The 12,253-nt window shown below is 46.9% G+C and overlaps 1 protein-coding gene across 4 annotated transcripts in view; it reads left to right on the top strand.

The window, feature by feature from the left end:
* Positions 1–806: 806 nt before the first annotated feature.
* ABCB9 (ATP binding cassette subfamily B member 9) overlaps positions 807–12,253 on the top strand; it is a 52,242-nt gene continuing 40,795 nt past the window's right edge. For 3 of the 4 annotated variants that reach the window (XM_061602865.1, XM_061602864.1, XM_061602862.1), the window contains exon 1: positions 807–978. The gene's annotated coding sequence lies outside the window, so the exon portion shown is untranslated. The remainder of the gene's footprint in view (positions 979–12,253) is intronic. The other variant, XM_061602863.1, reaches the window with a different exon arrangement.

The raw sequence follows: 12,253 nt of genomic DNA, 5'->3' as shown, positions 1-12,253 counted from the left end.
GGTTCAGGGCCCCTTCCCACTCATCAAATGAGTGATCTGATGACAGGAGGCGGCAATCTGAGTGAGTGAATGAGTGAGGGAGAGAGAGAGAGAGAGAGAGAGAGAACACAGCTAGGGGGAGCCATATTAGGTCACCTGGCCCAGTGTTTAGCCACCACTCTTCTGTAGAAACTGCTCCTGCTCTGTTTAAACAGGGCTTTAAAATAAGAATTCAGCAGAATGTATTCCCTGGCAGAAATGCATAGAACTGCAGCCTTTAGCAGCTGCCTGCCTTTCTGAGCATAGATAGATTGGAAGCTGCTTTATATTGAATAAGACCAGTCGTCTATCTAGCTCAGTACTGCCTGCACTGACTGGCAGCAGCTCTCCATTGTATCCTGGCAGAAAGAGCTCTTTCCCAGCTCTACCTGGAGATGCAGAGGATTGAACCTGAGACCTTTTGCAAGAAAAGCATGTACTCCGCCACGGAGTTAGAGACTTTCCCTTAAAAACAAATTAAGAGGTCCTAGTCCTTGGGTTTTGAATGAAAGAGCTGAATTAAATAGGAACATCGGGAGCTGCCTTCTACCCTGTTAGACCATTGCTCCACCTAGCTCAGCGTTTACACTGACAGGTAGCAGGTCTCCAGGGGTTTGAGCCAGAGGTCTCTCCCTGTCCTGTCTGGCGATGCCGGGAACGGAGCCTGCCACCTTTTGCAAGCAACGCTGCTGCGCTATACAGCTCTTTCCCTTGGCTAATCAAAGCGCTTGGCTGAGGATGAGGATGTCGCCTTTTTGCTCTCCGCGTTCCCTTTGCCCTGACGGAGAAGCAAGCTGCTAGGGACAAGATTATCAGCTGCATAGGTGGGCGGGGGCGTGGCCTGGTGATGCACCCGAGGAAATGCCCCGCCCACCGCCGACCTTGTCCCGGAGAGGCTTCTAGACGCCGACGCCGCGTCTGCTTCGGAGCGAGGCTGTCGCGCCCGGCTTTTGTCTGCAGGTAAGCACTGCGGAGCCCGCGGCTGCCTCCGGCCCGGCCGTACATACTGGGGACGGAGCATCCTTCCCACAGCGGTCGCCTTCCCCTGATTATTATTTCTTTGCCCCATCGCTGGTGGGAAAGGGGGGGGCCTGTTCCTCTCCGCCCTGCTCCCCAAGACCAGCCCTTGACACCTGCCTGTTCCTAACAATTATTATTTGCATCTCTCCTTCTTGCTGCGTTGCTTCCTGACGCAAGCGCAAGGCGGTGCTGCTTTCGTCTGCGGGGCTTTGCAACCAGATCCCAGAACCTGCCTGTCCTTTTTTGGAGATCCAACTCTAAACGGACCCTGAGTAATTTGAGGCAGAGCGGAAGCCCAGCGGTGGGATGTAGCGGGGTTGCGCCGGGAGCGGAGAGACCCGAGTTCAGATCCTACAGGAAGGTCCCAGTGATGCGGTTAAGTAATTTCGCAGTGCGATCCCAGCCATAGCTACTCGGAAGGAACCCTGGTTGAATTCAGGCCTCCGCCTGAAAGCCTGGAGAGCTGCTGCCAGTCAGTGTGGACAGTACTGAGCTAGATGGGCCAATGGGCTCACTCTGTATAAGGCTGCTTCCTACGTTCTCAGTGCAGTGGGGCTTACTCCCAGGTAAGTGGGGTGAGGATTTCAGCCTTGACCTCTGGACTTCCTGGTCTTGTGCCCCAAGCCTGCTTTAGATGGTCAAGGATATTGCATCACTTACTTCAAAGCATGGCAAGCTGACCCTGTTGTGTTTGCGGGCCCCTCTGCCCGTTGTGTCAAGTGGAGCCCTGGACGCCTGCCCTAAAGTCCATCCCTGACAGCACCACTGAATGGTCTATATAGCCTTTTACTTTGATTGGCAGCAAGTGGCCCTGGTTTTTCCCACCATTTGTTCCCTAGGATGCTTTAAAAAAGCCAAAACCTGGATATGCTAGATATTACCCCGCCTGGAAAGCAGGAGGACTGCCACTAAGCTGTGACTCCCTCCCTTAAGTAGATATAATCCAATTTAAGTTTATGGATGTGACTGTTGTCTCTTGGCCTCACCTACCTTGCAGGGTTAGTGTGAGGACAAAGATGGGGATTATTTCGTACAGCCTACATTAGAGGAAGGACCTGAATGCAAAGGTGACAAATGTTGGTCTAGGGCTCAGTCCTGGAACCTGTGGAAGGTACCTCTGGACATGCACAGAGTGATTTCTCCATGACTGCTGGTAAGCCACAGCCATTCCCCAAGCATTTGGGAATAGAAAGGGAGACTGCAACAGCAGAAGGATCACTTCCCGGGCACTTGCACCAGAGTGCCTGTCACTTGCAAAACGGCTGAGTCACACACCGAAGCCAAATGACATTTGGGAGCCTGGGTCTTAATAATCCTCCAGGCAGTCTGTTCTGCTGTCAAACAGCTTCTACTACCAGGAAGTTCTTCCTCATATTTAATCAAAATCCCTTTTCTGTAGCTTTGAATTCATAGGGTGCTGGTCCTGCCTTCTGGACCACCAGAAATCAGAGTTGCTGCATCATCTATGTGGCAGCCCTTCAGGTTTTTGAAGACGACTGACCTGTCGCCTCTTTTAAGTGCCTCTTCTCCAGGCAATGAACATCAATCCTTTCTCCTATCATTGGGTCTCCAAGCCCCTGACCAGTTTTCTTGCCTGCGTCAGGCCTTTTTCTCCTTCTTTTTCCAGACACGTGTTTGGTCTGGCTGAGTTTCCCTTGTCCTCTCTTATATGCTGAATCTGTTGCAAAGTCCTTTCGCAACATAGGTGGCTACCTTATACTGAGTCAGACCATTTGCCTATCTAGCTCAGTACCGACTACTCTGGCTGGCAGCAGCTCTCCAGGGTTTCAGGCAGGGTTTAGAACCAGCCCTGCCTGCAGATGGCGGGGATTGAACCTGAGGCCTTCTGCACGCAAACCAGATGCTCTGGCTGCTGAGCTTCCCCTTTCAGTGCCTCAGCAGCTAGACTGCTGTGTAAGGAACAGAAGAATTTGCCTAATTAACAGCACAGGGCAGATTAATTTTCCATCTAAGCTCTCCGACTGGCAGCAGCGCTCCAAGGCCTCCCTCTGGCATAGGGGTCTTTTCACAATACCTGTGTTAGGTCAAAACTAAAATTCTGAGCTGTCCACTTAACCTTACTCACCTCATGTTCACCCCAGGAAGAGTGCGGAGCTGAGTCACATGAACCCACTGCCAGAGACCCAGGAAATAAACGACAACAAAGAACCTTTGACAAAGGGGACCCAACCCTGTCCAGCCAGATGCCTTCCAGAAAATGGGAACCCCGTTTATTGAAAGGGGTTCAGATTATATACCCTCGAGGAGGGGCTACAGGTCAGGGGGATGAACTCCATAAAGCGTAAAGAAACTACATGGTGGCAAAAAGGTCATGAGAAGGGGGAGAAGGAGAGGAAGGGGAGATAGGCGAAATTGCCCAGGGCATGCTGCCCCTTTGTAAATTAGATTTTACAGCCTTGAGATAACGGCTGGAGCCAGAGATCTCAACCAGGAAGAGGATTTTAAAACACAGACATCACGCAAAACAAATGTAAAACATATCCTTGAGGGAACAAAGGGTTTCGTCCTTTGGCACATATCTGTTAAAACACACTGAGCATGTGAAAAGGGTAGTTTCAGCTTGCATTCGGGATCAAAGTTCTTTCAGCAAAGCTTCCTGGGATGGGGTTCAGGTTAGGGGCAAATAAACCGAAATCAACTTTATTTCTTCCATGATTCATTTAAACCCAACATCTGCTACCCGATCCTTTTCAGTGGAGATGCCAGGGACTGAACCTAGGAGCTTCTGCATGCAAAGCAGGCCATCACAGCTGGTGGCTCCATGTCAGTGGGGCAGTGGAATCCACTCCAGGTTTTTGTCAGAACTTTCAAAGAGCTGTCTTGTCAGTCTTTGCTGACCGAGTGAAATAGCTTATGGCAGCAGTAACATACTGGGTGGGAAGAGCCAAGAGTGTAGAACAGACAAGTCCTGGGGGAGTCCAAAGTCAAGGTACCTGAGATCCAATTAGGCAGGGCAGGGTCAAAGACACAGGATCACAAGCTGGCCTGGCTACAAGGAGACATGAAAGGTCGTCGTTTCCAGGAAGAGCCTTTTAAGCTCAGTGTCTGGGGCCAGGAGTTTGCAATCAGCCTTCCCCTTTTTGAGAGCTTATGATTCTTAAACAGGCCGACTGCCTCCATTGTTCCAACACCCATTGGCGTCTCCTGTCTGCTGGGATCAGCGTAGCTTCCTGGTTGTTTTCTGAATCTGACAGGATTCCTTGCTCCTTGTCTGAAGGTGAAGTGTCTTGAGCTATCTCTCTGCTGGTCCTTTCTCCCATTCCCCTTCATCTGTTGGGTCCTCCAAGGGAGGCATGACACTATCTAAGGTTTTCAGCACCTTGGACAGCTCCTTGAAAGTTTTGACTAGGGCCTGGAGTGGATTCTACTGCCCCACTGACATGGAGCCACCAGCAGCCACTGAAAGCAGGTGCTTTACCACTGAGCTGTGGATGCCCTTGCCTATTGCACTGTAGACAATACAGACAATTTTTCAAATTGAGCATAGCTGTAATAAAAATCCAGCAACATTTAGTTACTGGTTATGAGTACATATATTAAATAAAATAAGGACAGCTGTAGCAGCTGTGGGTGAAATGGAGCTGGCAGATGAAATGACTGTTCTACAGAAATTTCATATTTGAACCTTCCCACCACCCCCGTAGAGCAGAATGATTTGGCAGATTCTTCAGGATATCAGGCTTCGTGCTTCCTATGCTGTTGACAGACCTAGTCAGTTTGGAAGTTTGGCCAAAGTGTACTCTAGATTTTGTGAGTCTGCCTCCATAATTTGATGCTATATGAGATAGATAGATTGATAGATAGATTGATTCTATGCCTTTAAACAGCTGAACCTTTCCTGGCTTTGAAGATGCAGTGATGGCAGAAGCTTGATCAAATTAATAGTTGCCTGTTATTTAGATGTTAACAGCATAGAAGCTCTGCTTAGGAGGCGGGACTGTACTCATTCTTTTGTGTTTGAATAACTAGGATTTTTTAAGAAAATTGATCGAAGTTTGGTTCTAGTGCAGGCTTCAAACTCGACCTTAGAATAAGTTTTCAGATTCTAGGTTCAGTGCTGGATTGTATGATACACAGTTCATTCCCCTTGCCACTGAGTAACCCGGCCTGCCTATAGATATTTAAGATAAGGTGCTATCAAAGTGCTTACAGTCGACTTTGAATTCTGAGTACAGCTTTCGTTATAACGCAGAAGCCCTGTAACAGTTATATCCTTTGTTCCCTGACCCCCATATTATAACGAGCTTTCATTGCATTACTGTTTACCAAAAGTTATTATGGATTACACCATTTTTAAAAAACTGATTGGTTAGTATTTATGTAACTTTTGTCAGACTTATTTTTCTGTGGAAAAAGACCGATCAATGAACAAAATAAGATGTAGGAAATGTGCCATGTGACAGATAATGGCACTGAGGATTGACACTGTGAGTGTGTTTAAAAGTATGTTTTGTGTCCCTTGAAGTGTTTTCCCTCTTTCTCAATCCTCCAGTCCTTGTATTTGACTAAATACGTTAAAATAGATAGATGGGGGTTCTTGATTCTATGAATCTGAGCAAAAAGGTTGCAACTTGACACCTCAGATCTGCTGCCTAGGGGGTATCTGATCTGTTATGCTGAGGGAGACAAAAGTTGAGGATGTGATGTTGGTAGGTTTCCCCGGTTGCTGCTAAACTAAAAGGGAATTATTTGGGGGGGGGTAATGGAAACCTAATGGAGAGTCAAATGGTTATTTAATTAATTTAATTATTGAAATATTTATAGACCACACTTTCACAAAAAAATACAGCACGGTGGTATACAGCATACAAAATTACAATGAGAGAAATGTTGTTGTTATGTGCCTCCAAGTCGACTATGACTTATGGTGACCCTATGAATTGGCGACCTCCAAGAGCATCTGTCATAAACCACCCTGTTCAGATCTTGTAAGTTCAGGTCTGTGGCTTCCTTTATGGAATCAATCCATCTCTTGTTTGGCCTTCCTCTTTTTCTACTCCCTTCTGTTTTCCCCAGCATTATTGCCTTTTCTAATGAATCACGTCTTCTCATTATGCGTCCCAAGTATGACAACCTCAGTTTCATCATTTTCGCTTCAAGTTATAGTTCTGGTTTTATTTGTTCTAACACCCAATTATTTGTCTTTTTTGCAGTCCATGGTATGCACAAAGCTCTCCTCCAACACCACATTTCAAATGAGTTGATTTTTCTCTTACCTGCTTTTTTCACTGTCCAACTTTCACATCCATACTTAGAGATCGGAAATACCATGGTCTGAATGATCCTGACTTTAGTGTTCAGTGATACATCTTTGCATTTGAGGACCTTTTCTAGTTCTCTCTCAGCTGCCCTCCCCAGTCCTAGCCGTCTTCTGATTTCTTGACTATTTCTTGACTATGAGATAAATAAATAAAAATCTGTAAAAAGTAAGAACATCAGTAAAAAGAAATTCATGTTGTAAACGCCTGTCTGAGTAACACAGTTTTGAGGAGACATCTTAAAAAAAAAAAAGGCAGGAATGGTTCCTGCTCAACCTCTATTGGAGGGAGTTCCACAGGGCAGGGCCTGCCATACTAAAGGCTCAGTCCCTAGCAAAGGCCGACCAAACCTTAGGGACATGAGGAACCACAAGAAGTGCCCCATCAGAGGATCTCTGGGGTCGAGGTGAAGCATAAGGGATCAAGTGGTCCTTAAGGTACTTTGGGCCCAAGTTGTTCAGGGCTTTGTGAATTAACACAAGAACCTTGAACCTGGCCTGGTAGCAAATTGGGAGCCAGTACAGTTCTCTCAGCAAAGGGGTAGCATGTTGCTAGTAGCCTGTTTCCGTGATCAGTCTGGCTGCTGCATTCTGCACAAGCTGCAGCTTCCAGACCAGATACAAGGGTAGCCTCGCATAAAGTATGTTACAGTAATCAAGTGTTGAGCAGCCTTCCTCATGCTAGTACCCTCCAGTGTTTCAGACTACAACTCCCATCAGTTCTCAGCCAGCATGGCCAATCAGGGAGCCGCAGTCCAAAACATCTGGAGGGCACCAGCTTGGGGATGGTTGGGTTAGAGCATCAGACTAATGCTAGGAAGACCAGTTTTCAGATCCTCACTCAGCCACAGAGCTCACTAGGTAACTCTGAGTCAACCACTGTCCTCAGCCTAACCTCACAGGGGAGTTCTGAAGATAAAATTGGAGGGGCAGGGATCGTATATGCCCCTGATTTATCTGAAGGTAGGGTGGGATACAAATGTAATAAAAATTTAACACACGTGTGTTAGTCGATTTTAAAAAAAAGTTGGACAGTTAAATTAATGACAGTTTACTTGATTAATTGTATGAGTGCTAGTTGAAAAACTGAGCTTTTCGTTAAATTTGCCTATGGGTAAAAACAGTTCTGAAGCAAGATGTGTACTGTTTTTGTTGTTTTTGGATGGTCTGCGCATATGGTATCTTAGAAGAGCATCTCCTAAGTGTGAGAGATGAGGGGGAGACCTCATTTAAGGCTGACTTTGCCATGTGCAGCTTTTATAAGTACTTGTTTTAATAATAATGTATATTATATATTTATTTAGTAAGTGCTGCCTGGTTAATTAGGGCTACGTCGGCTGATTTAAACGTTTATTTTCATCGGTTAACCAGTTCGGCGTTGCAGCTGTATGGATAAGGAGTTTCTTAGCTAGCAGACTGACCTGCTTCTCTGAAAATAGTGTCACTTGTGTAACATGAAGCTACAAAGACAGTGATATGTATGTGTGCATGTATTTAGGTCATGCTGTCTTCATGTGGGACAGCAACATGTAGTGCCCTCTGTGGACTGACTGTGAACTCTTGAACATTTGTTATGCATTGAATTCATGTATAACTTGCTTTCAGAGCTTGGAAAAGTTACTTTTTTTATACTACAACTCCCATCAGCCCCAGCCAGCATGGCCACTGGAGTGGGCTGATGGGAGTTGTAGTCCAAAAAATGTAACTTTTCCAAGCTCTGTTTGCTTTTCCTGCAAGTCAGGGGTTGTATGTGGTTCTCCCTTTCTCAATTCTGTCCTCGCAACAAGCCCAGTGAAGTCGGTTGGGCTGAGAGATGGTGACTGGGACATGGCCACCCACTGGAATTCAAGGCTGAGCAGTGATCTGAAAATGGATCGTATCAGTTCTTGTCCTTCATCACTCTAACCCAGGGATAGGGAATCTATGGCCTTCCGCATGCAATTGGACTACAGCTCTCATCATCCCTGACCATTGGCCATGCTGGCTGGGAGTGATGGAGTCCAACATCATTCCAAAGGCCATGGATTCTCCATCTCTGTGCTCAGTGCACTTCTGCAGTGTAGAGGTGTAGTGGCACGTATGGAGGAATTCTTAAAGAGATTGGTCGCCTTATGAAGAAAGGATTCCCTGAAGGTAGAACTTTTGGGAGGAGAATACTTTCCTACTTCTTTTTGAGGATTTCCACACAAAGAATGTTTATGTGTGCATTTAACCAGCAGGGGACAGTGTTACATGCAGAGAGAAATCCTTCTTTCACTAGCAGACTTGTGCTAGAATTTTGTGATTTTGGGGCAGGAGGGCCTAGCCCAGTTGTCACTGTCTTTGGAGACAATACAAAAGAGCTTTAAGGAGTGTTGGGGTGTTGTGAGTAGTAAATTCTTTGCCACTTAGGGTGGAATTTATGCACAATTGCCTAATAACAGATTGCACTGAAAAAAGTTTACAACAGGCAAATAGATAAAAAATACATAACACAGTCCTTAAAAACGCCTAACAGATCACAAAAGAACCATTACCAGTAGAAACAGCAGCAGCAATTAGTTAGGTCTCTTCTCCTCCAAACGCCTGCCAAAAAAGATGCTTCTTAATTAGCTTCCTAAGAGATGGGGCCAGATGCATAGAATTATGCATGGCATTGAGAAAGTGGATAGAGAAAAGTTCTTCTCCCTCTCTCATAATACTAGAACTCGTGGACATTCAAAGAAGCTGAATGTTGGAAGATTCAGGACAGACAAAAGGAAGTACTTCTTTACTCAGCGCATAGTTAAACTATGGAATTTGCTCCCACAAGACACAGTAATGGCCACCAGCTTGGATGGCTTTAAAAGAAGATTAGAGAAATTCATGGAGGACAGGGCTATCAATGGCTACTAGCCATGATGGCTGTGCTGTGCCACCCTAGTCAGAGGCAGCATGCTTCTGAAAACCAGTTGCCGGAAGCCTCAGGAGGGGAGAGTGTTCTTGCACTCAGGTCCTGCTTGCGGGCTTCCCCCAGGCACCTGGTTGGCCACTGTGAGAACAGGATGCTGGACTAGATGGGCCACTGGCCTGATCCAGCAGGCTCTTCTTATGTTCTTATGCACCTCAGTGGGGATGGTGTTCCAGGTACAAGGAGCTGCCACTGAAACAGGCTCTTTCTCAGGCCCCCAACGCCACACAACTCGGTATACTTTTTAATACTTCGTAAATCACTTAGGAGCCTATTTTGGCATTAAGCAAGGTGTAAATAAATTATATAAATTACATATACCAACCGAGGAGAGCCTTTCCTTCATCTGACAAAGCAGCCTCTAGTCTGCCGCAAGCATCTGCCACCTTTTCCAAAAATGCCTTTGCTGTAACAGATTAGCCCAACTGCTCCACCGGAAATTAACGCAGAGGAGAGATTTCACCTGCCCTGTAGAGAAATCAAAAAGTTGGCGTTCTGCCTCTCTCTCACATCGGAACTCTTTCCATACTTGGGGAACCTCAGTCCCGAAGGTGAAATGCGGCCCTCCAATTCTCTCTTTCTGGCCCTCAGGAATCTCCCCAGCCACACCCTTCACTTGCCCTGCCTTGAGTGGTTTTGCCTGGATAGAGGATAGCGAGCTGTGTGTATGTAGAAGCTAGCCGACTTCTATATACATCACTTTGCCTGCTTTGGCATCAGGCCCCTCAGAAGGTTACCAGGAAGGGAATGTGGCCCTCAAGCTGAAAACATTTCTCAGCCCCTGCTTGAGGGCCATCAGTTCCTCATCTCTTCTTGTTTGTGGAGAACCCAGTTTCAGGACAGGTGTCGCCATATTTTCCAGTAGAATGGCTCCTGTTTTTTAAAAAAAAAACTGCTGGGGGCGGCGGCTTGTACCATGGTTCTATCTCCATGGCAACAGCCAGGGGGCCTGTAAAGGAAGAAGAGCGGTTATATCCTGAGTTCTTCAATGTTTAAAGGCTTTCGAGTTTCTCGAGAATAGACAGGGAGGCTGGGACTTGTTGCCAGCTGGCATTATAGCCCGTTTGGTATTACAAGTACTCCTTCCCACCCCCGAAAAGAGAAGAGAAGCCTCAGGTAACTGAGGCAAAACATTAAAAAAAAAAAGTTGAATCCTAGCATGGACATAAAGGGAAGCTGTTTGCAGCGGCGTCACTAGCAGGAGTGCGGGGGGGTGGTGCGGACCTCTGGCGCGTGCCCTCCCAGGTGTATGGACGGGGGTGGCTGGCCCTGTGTGACTGTGGAAGGCCCGTCTTGGCTTCACCGCCAGCGAGCGGGTGTCTGCTTTCGGTCTCGCCTGCCCACCTCCGAGGAGGAGTTGGCTGCTCCTACGCCAACCCGGAGCACTTCTCGGCTCTTTTGCCAGGCAACGGTGCGGGACGGGGCGGCTCTGGGTGTCACCCCCCTCATGTTGTCACCTGGGTGCGATCCGCACCCTCCTCACCCCGGTAGTGACGCCCCTGGTTGTTTGCACCTGGTCTTTACCTGGTCAATTTTGCAATCTGGACAGGGAACAGTTGCAAGGCCGGTGAGGGTAGACCCCTGCTGATTTCCATTTTGGGTGGCAAATGGGAGAAGCACTTGCAAAGTTTAGCAATGACCCGATCAGATGATTCACACGGGGAATTTGGCCTTGTCCAAATCTCGGTTGGCCCCAGTTGTGGCTTCGTTCTCTTCCACCCACCTTCAGGTGGGAAAAGCAGCATCTATATGGAAGCAGAACTTGGGGAGTTGGATACTTTGGGGGTGTGTGATGGCTGAGATGTTGGTCTACCTATTAACTCAAGAGTTATGGATGATGATGATGATGATGATTACCACCATCACCCACCCTTCACCATAAGATCCCAGGGTGGGTTACAGCAATTTAAAAATCAGAACATAAGAATATAAGGAGAGCCTGCTGGATCAGGCCAGTGGTCCATCTAGTCCTGCATCCTGTTCACATAGCAGCCAATCAGATGCTTATGGGAAATACAATACTAAAAACAGTTTAAAACAAATTACAGTCGCAAGGATAGGGTGGATTTTCAACTCTACAATCCTTATTTTTTAAAAAATATTTATGTGTACCCTTGCTCTCTCTCCTACCCCGGAGCTCAGCAGTGCTGTTCCATGTAATGGGTTCATGCCTAACACATGGGTTTCTTATGCTTCAGTAGCTTTGGGCTTGGAATGCTTTATTTGCTATAGAAATAAGAATGGGTTCTTGGCAAAAAATAAAGTGTTGTTTATTGTATTCATCCCTTTAAAAAAAATGCTATATTCCTCACCCACTTTTCAGTAGCCCTCCCAGAAAGCAACCTTCTAACCACAGATTTATGCCTTCTTGATAGGGTTGCCAGGTTCAATCGCTGAGACTGATCCTGTATCTTTAGGAGAAAAGAAAGTCAGCCAAGTACAGGTGTTCTTGCAACACTGTAATGGGAAAAACCACCAGGTGGAATTCTCCCTCCCCCCTGCAGAACTTTTAAAGATACAAAAGACCTCTTGGAGGATGGGCCTGGCAACCGTCTTTTGTATCTTTAAAAGTTGTGCAAGGGGAAAGGAGAATTCCACCTGGTGGTTTTTCCCATTACAGAGTTGCCAGAACACCTGCACTTGGCTGACTTTCTCTTCTCCTAAAGATACAGGATCAGTCTCAAGGATTGAACCTGGCAACCCTACTTCTTGATATAAAATGTGGGCCTCTCTAGCGGGAGGATGTAGAAGACAAGAGGCCTTGGGCAGGACGGTATGTCACGGGGAACATACACAGTGTATGGGATGCTTGAGGCAGTGATAAAGGAGAAGTTGCTCCAGGAAGGGGCCTTGCTGAAGACCTGGGTGTTCAGGAGAGACTGTGGGGAGGCCTGTGCATGCAGCCTGAACCCAAACCCACCCTCTGCTTCAGGAGACTGCAGAGTTTAGCTTCCTGATCCCCTTTATTCTGGGAATTTATGTCTCTCTGTTAGCAAGGAGTGGGAAAC

The sequence above is a fragment of the Rhineura floridana genome, chromosome 19, assembly GCF_030035675.1.
Source record: "Rhineura floridana isolate rRhiFlo1 chromosome 19, rRhiFlo1.hap2, whole genome shotgun sequence".
Taxonomy (NCBI): domain Eukaryota; kingdom Metazoa; phylum Chordata; class Lepidosauria; order Squamata; family Rhineuridae; genus Rhineura; species Rhineura floridana.
This window is presented reverse-complemented; position numbering and strand designations above follow the sequence as displayed.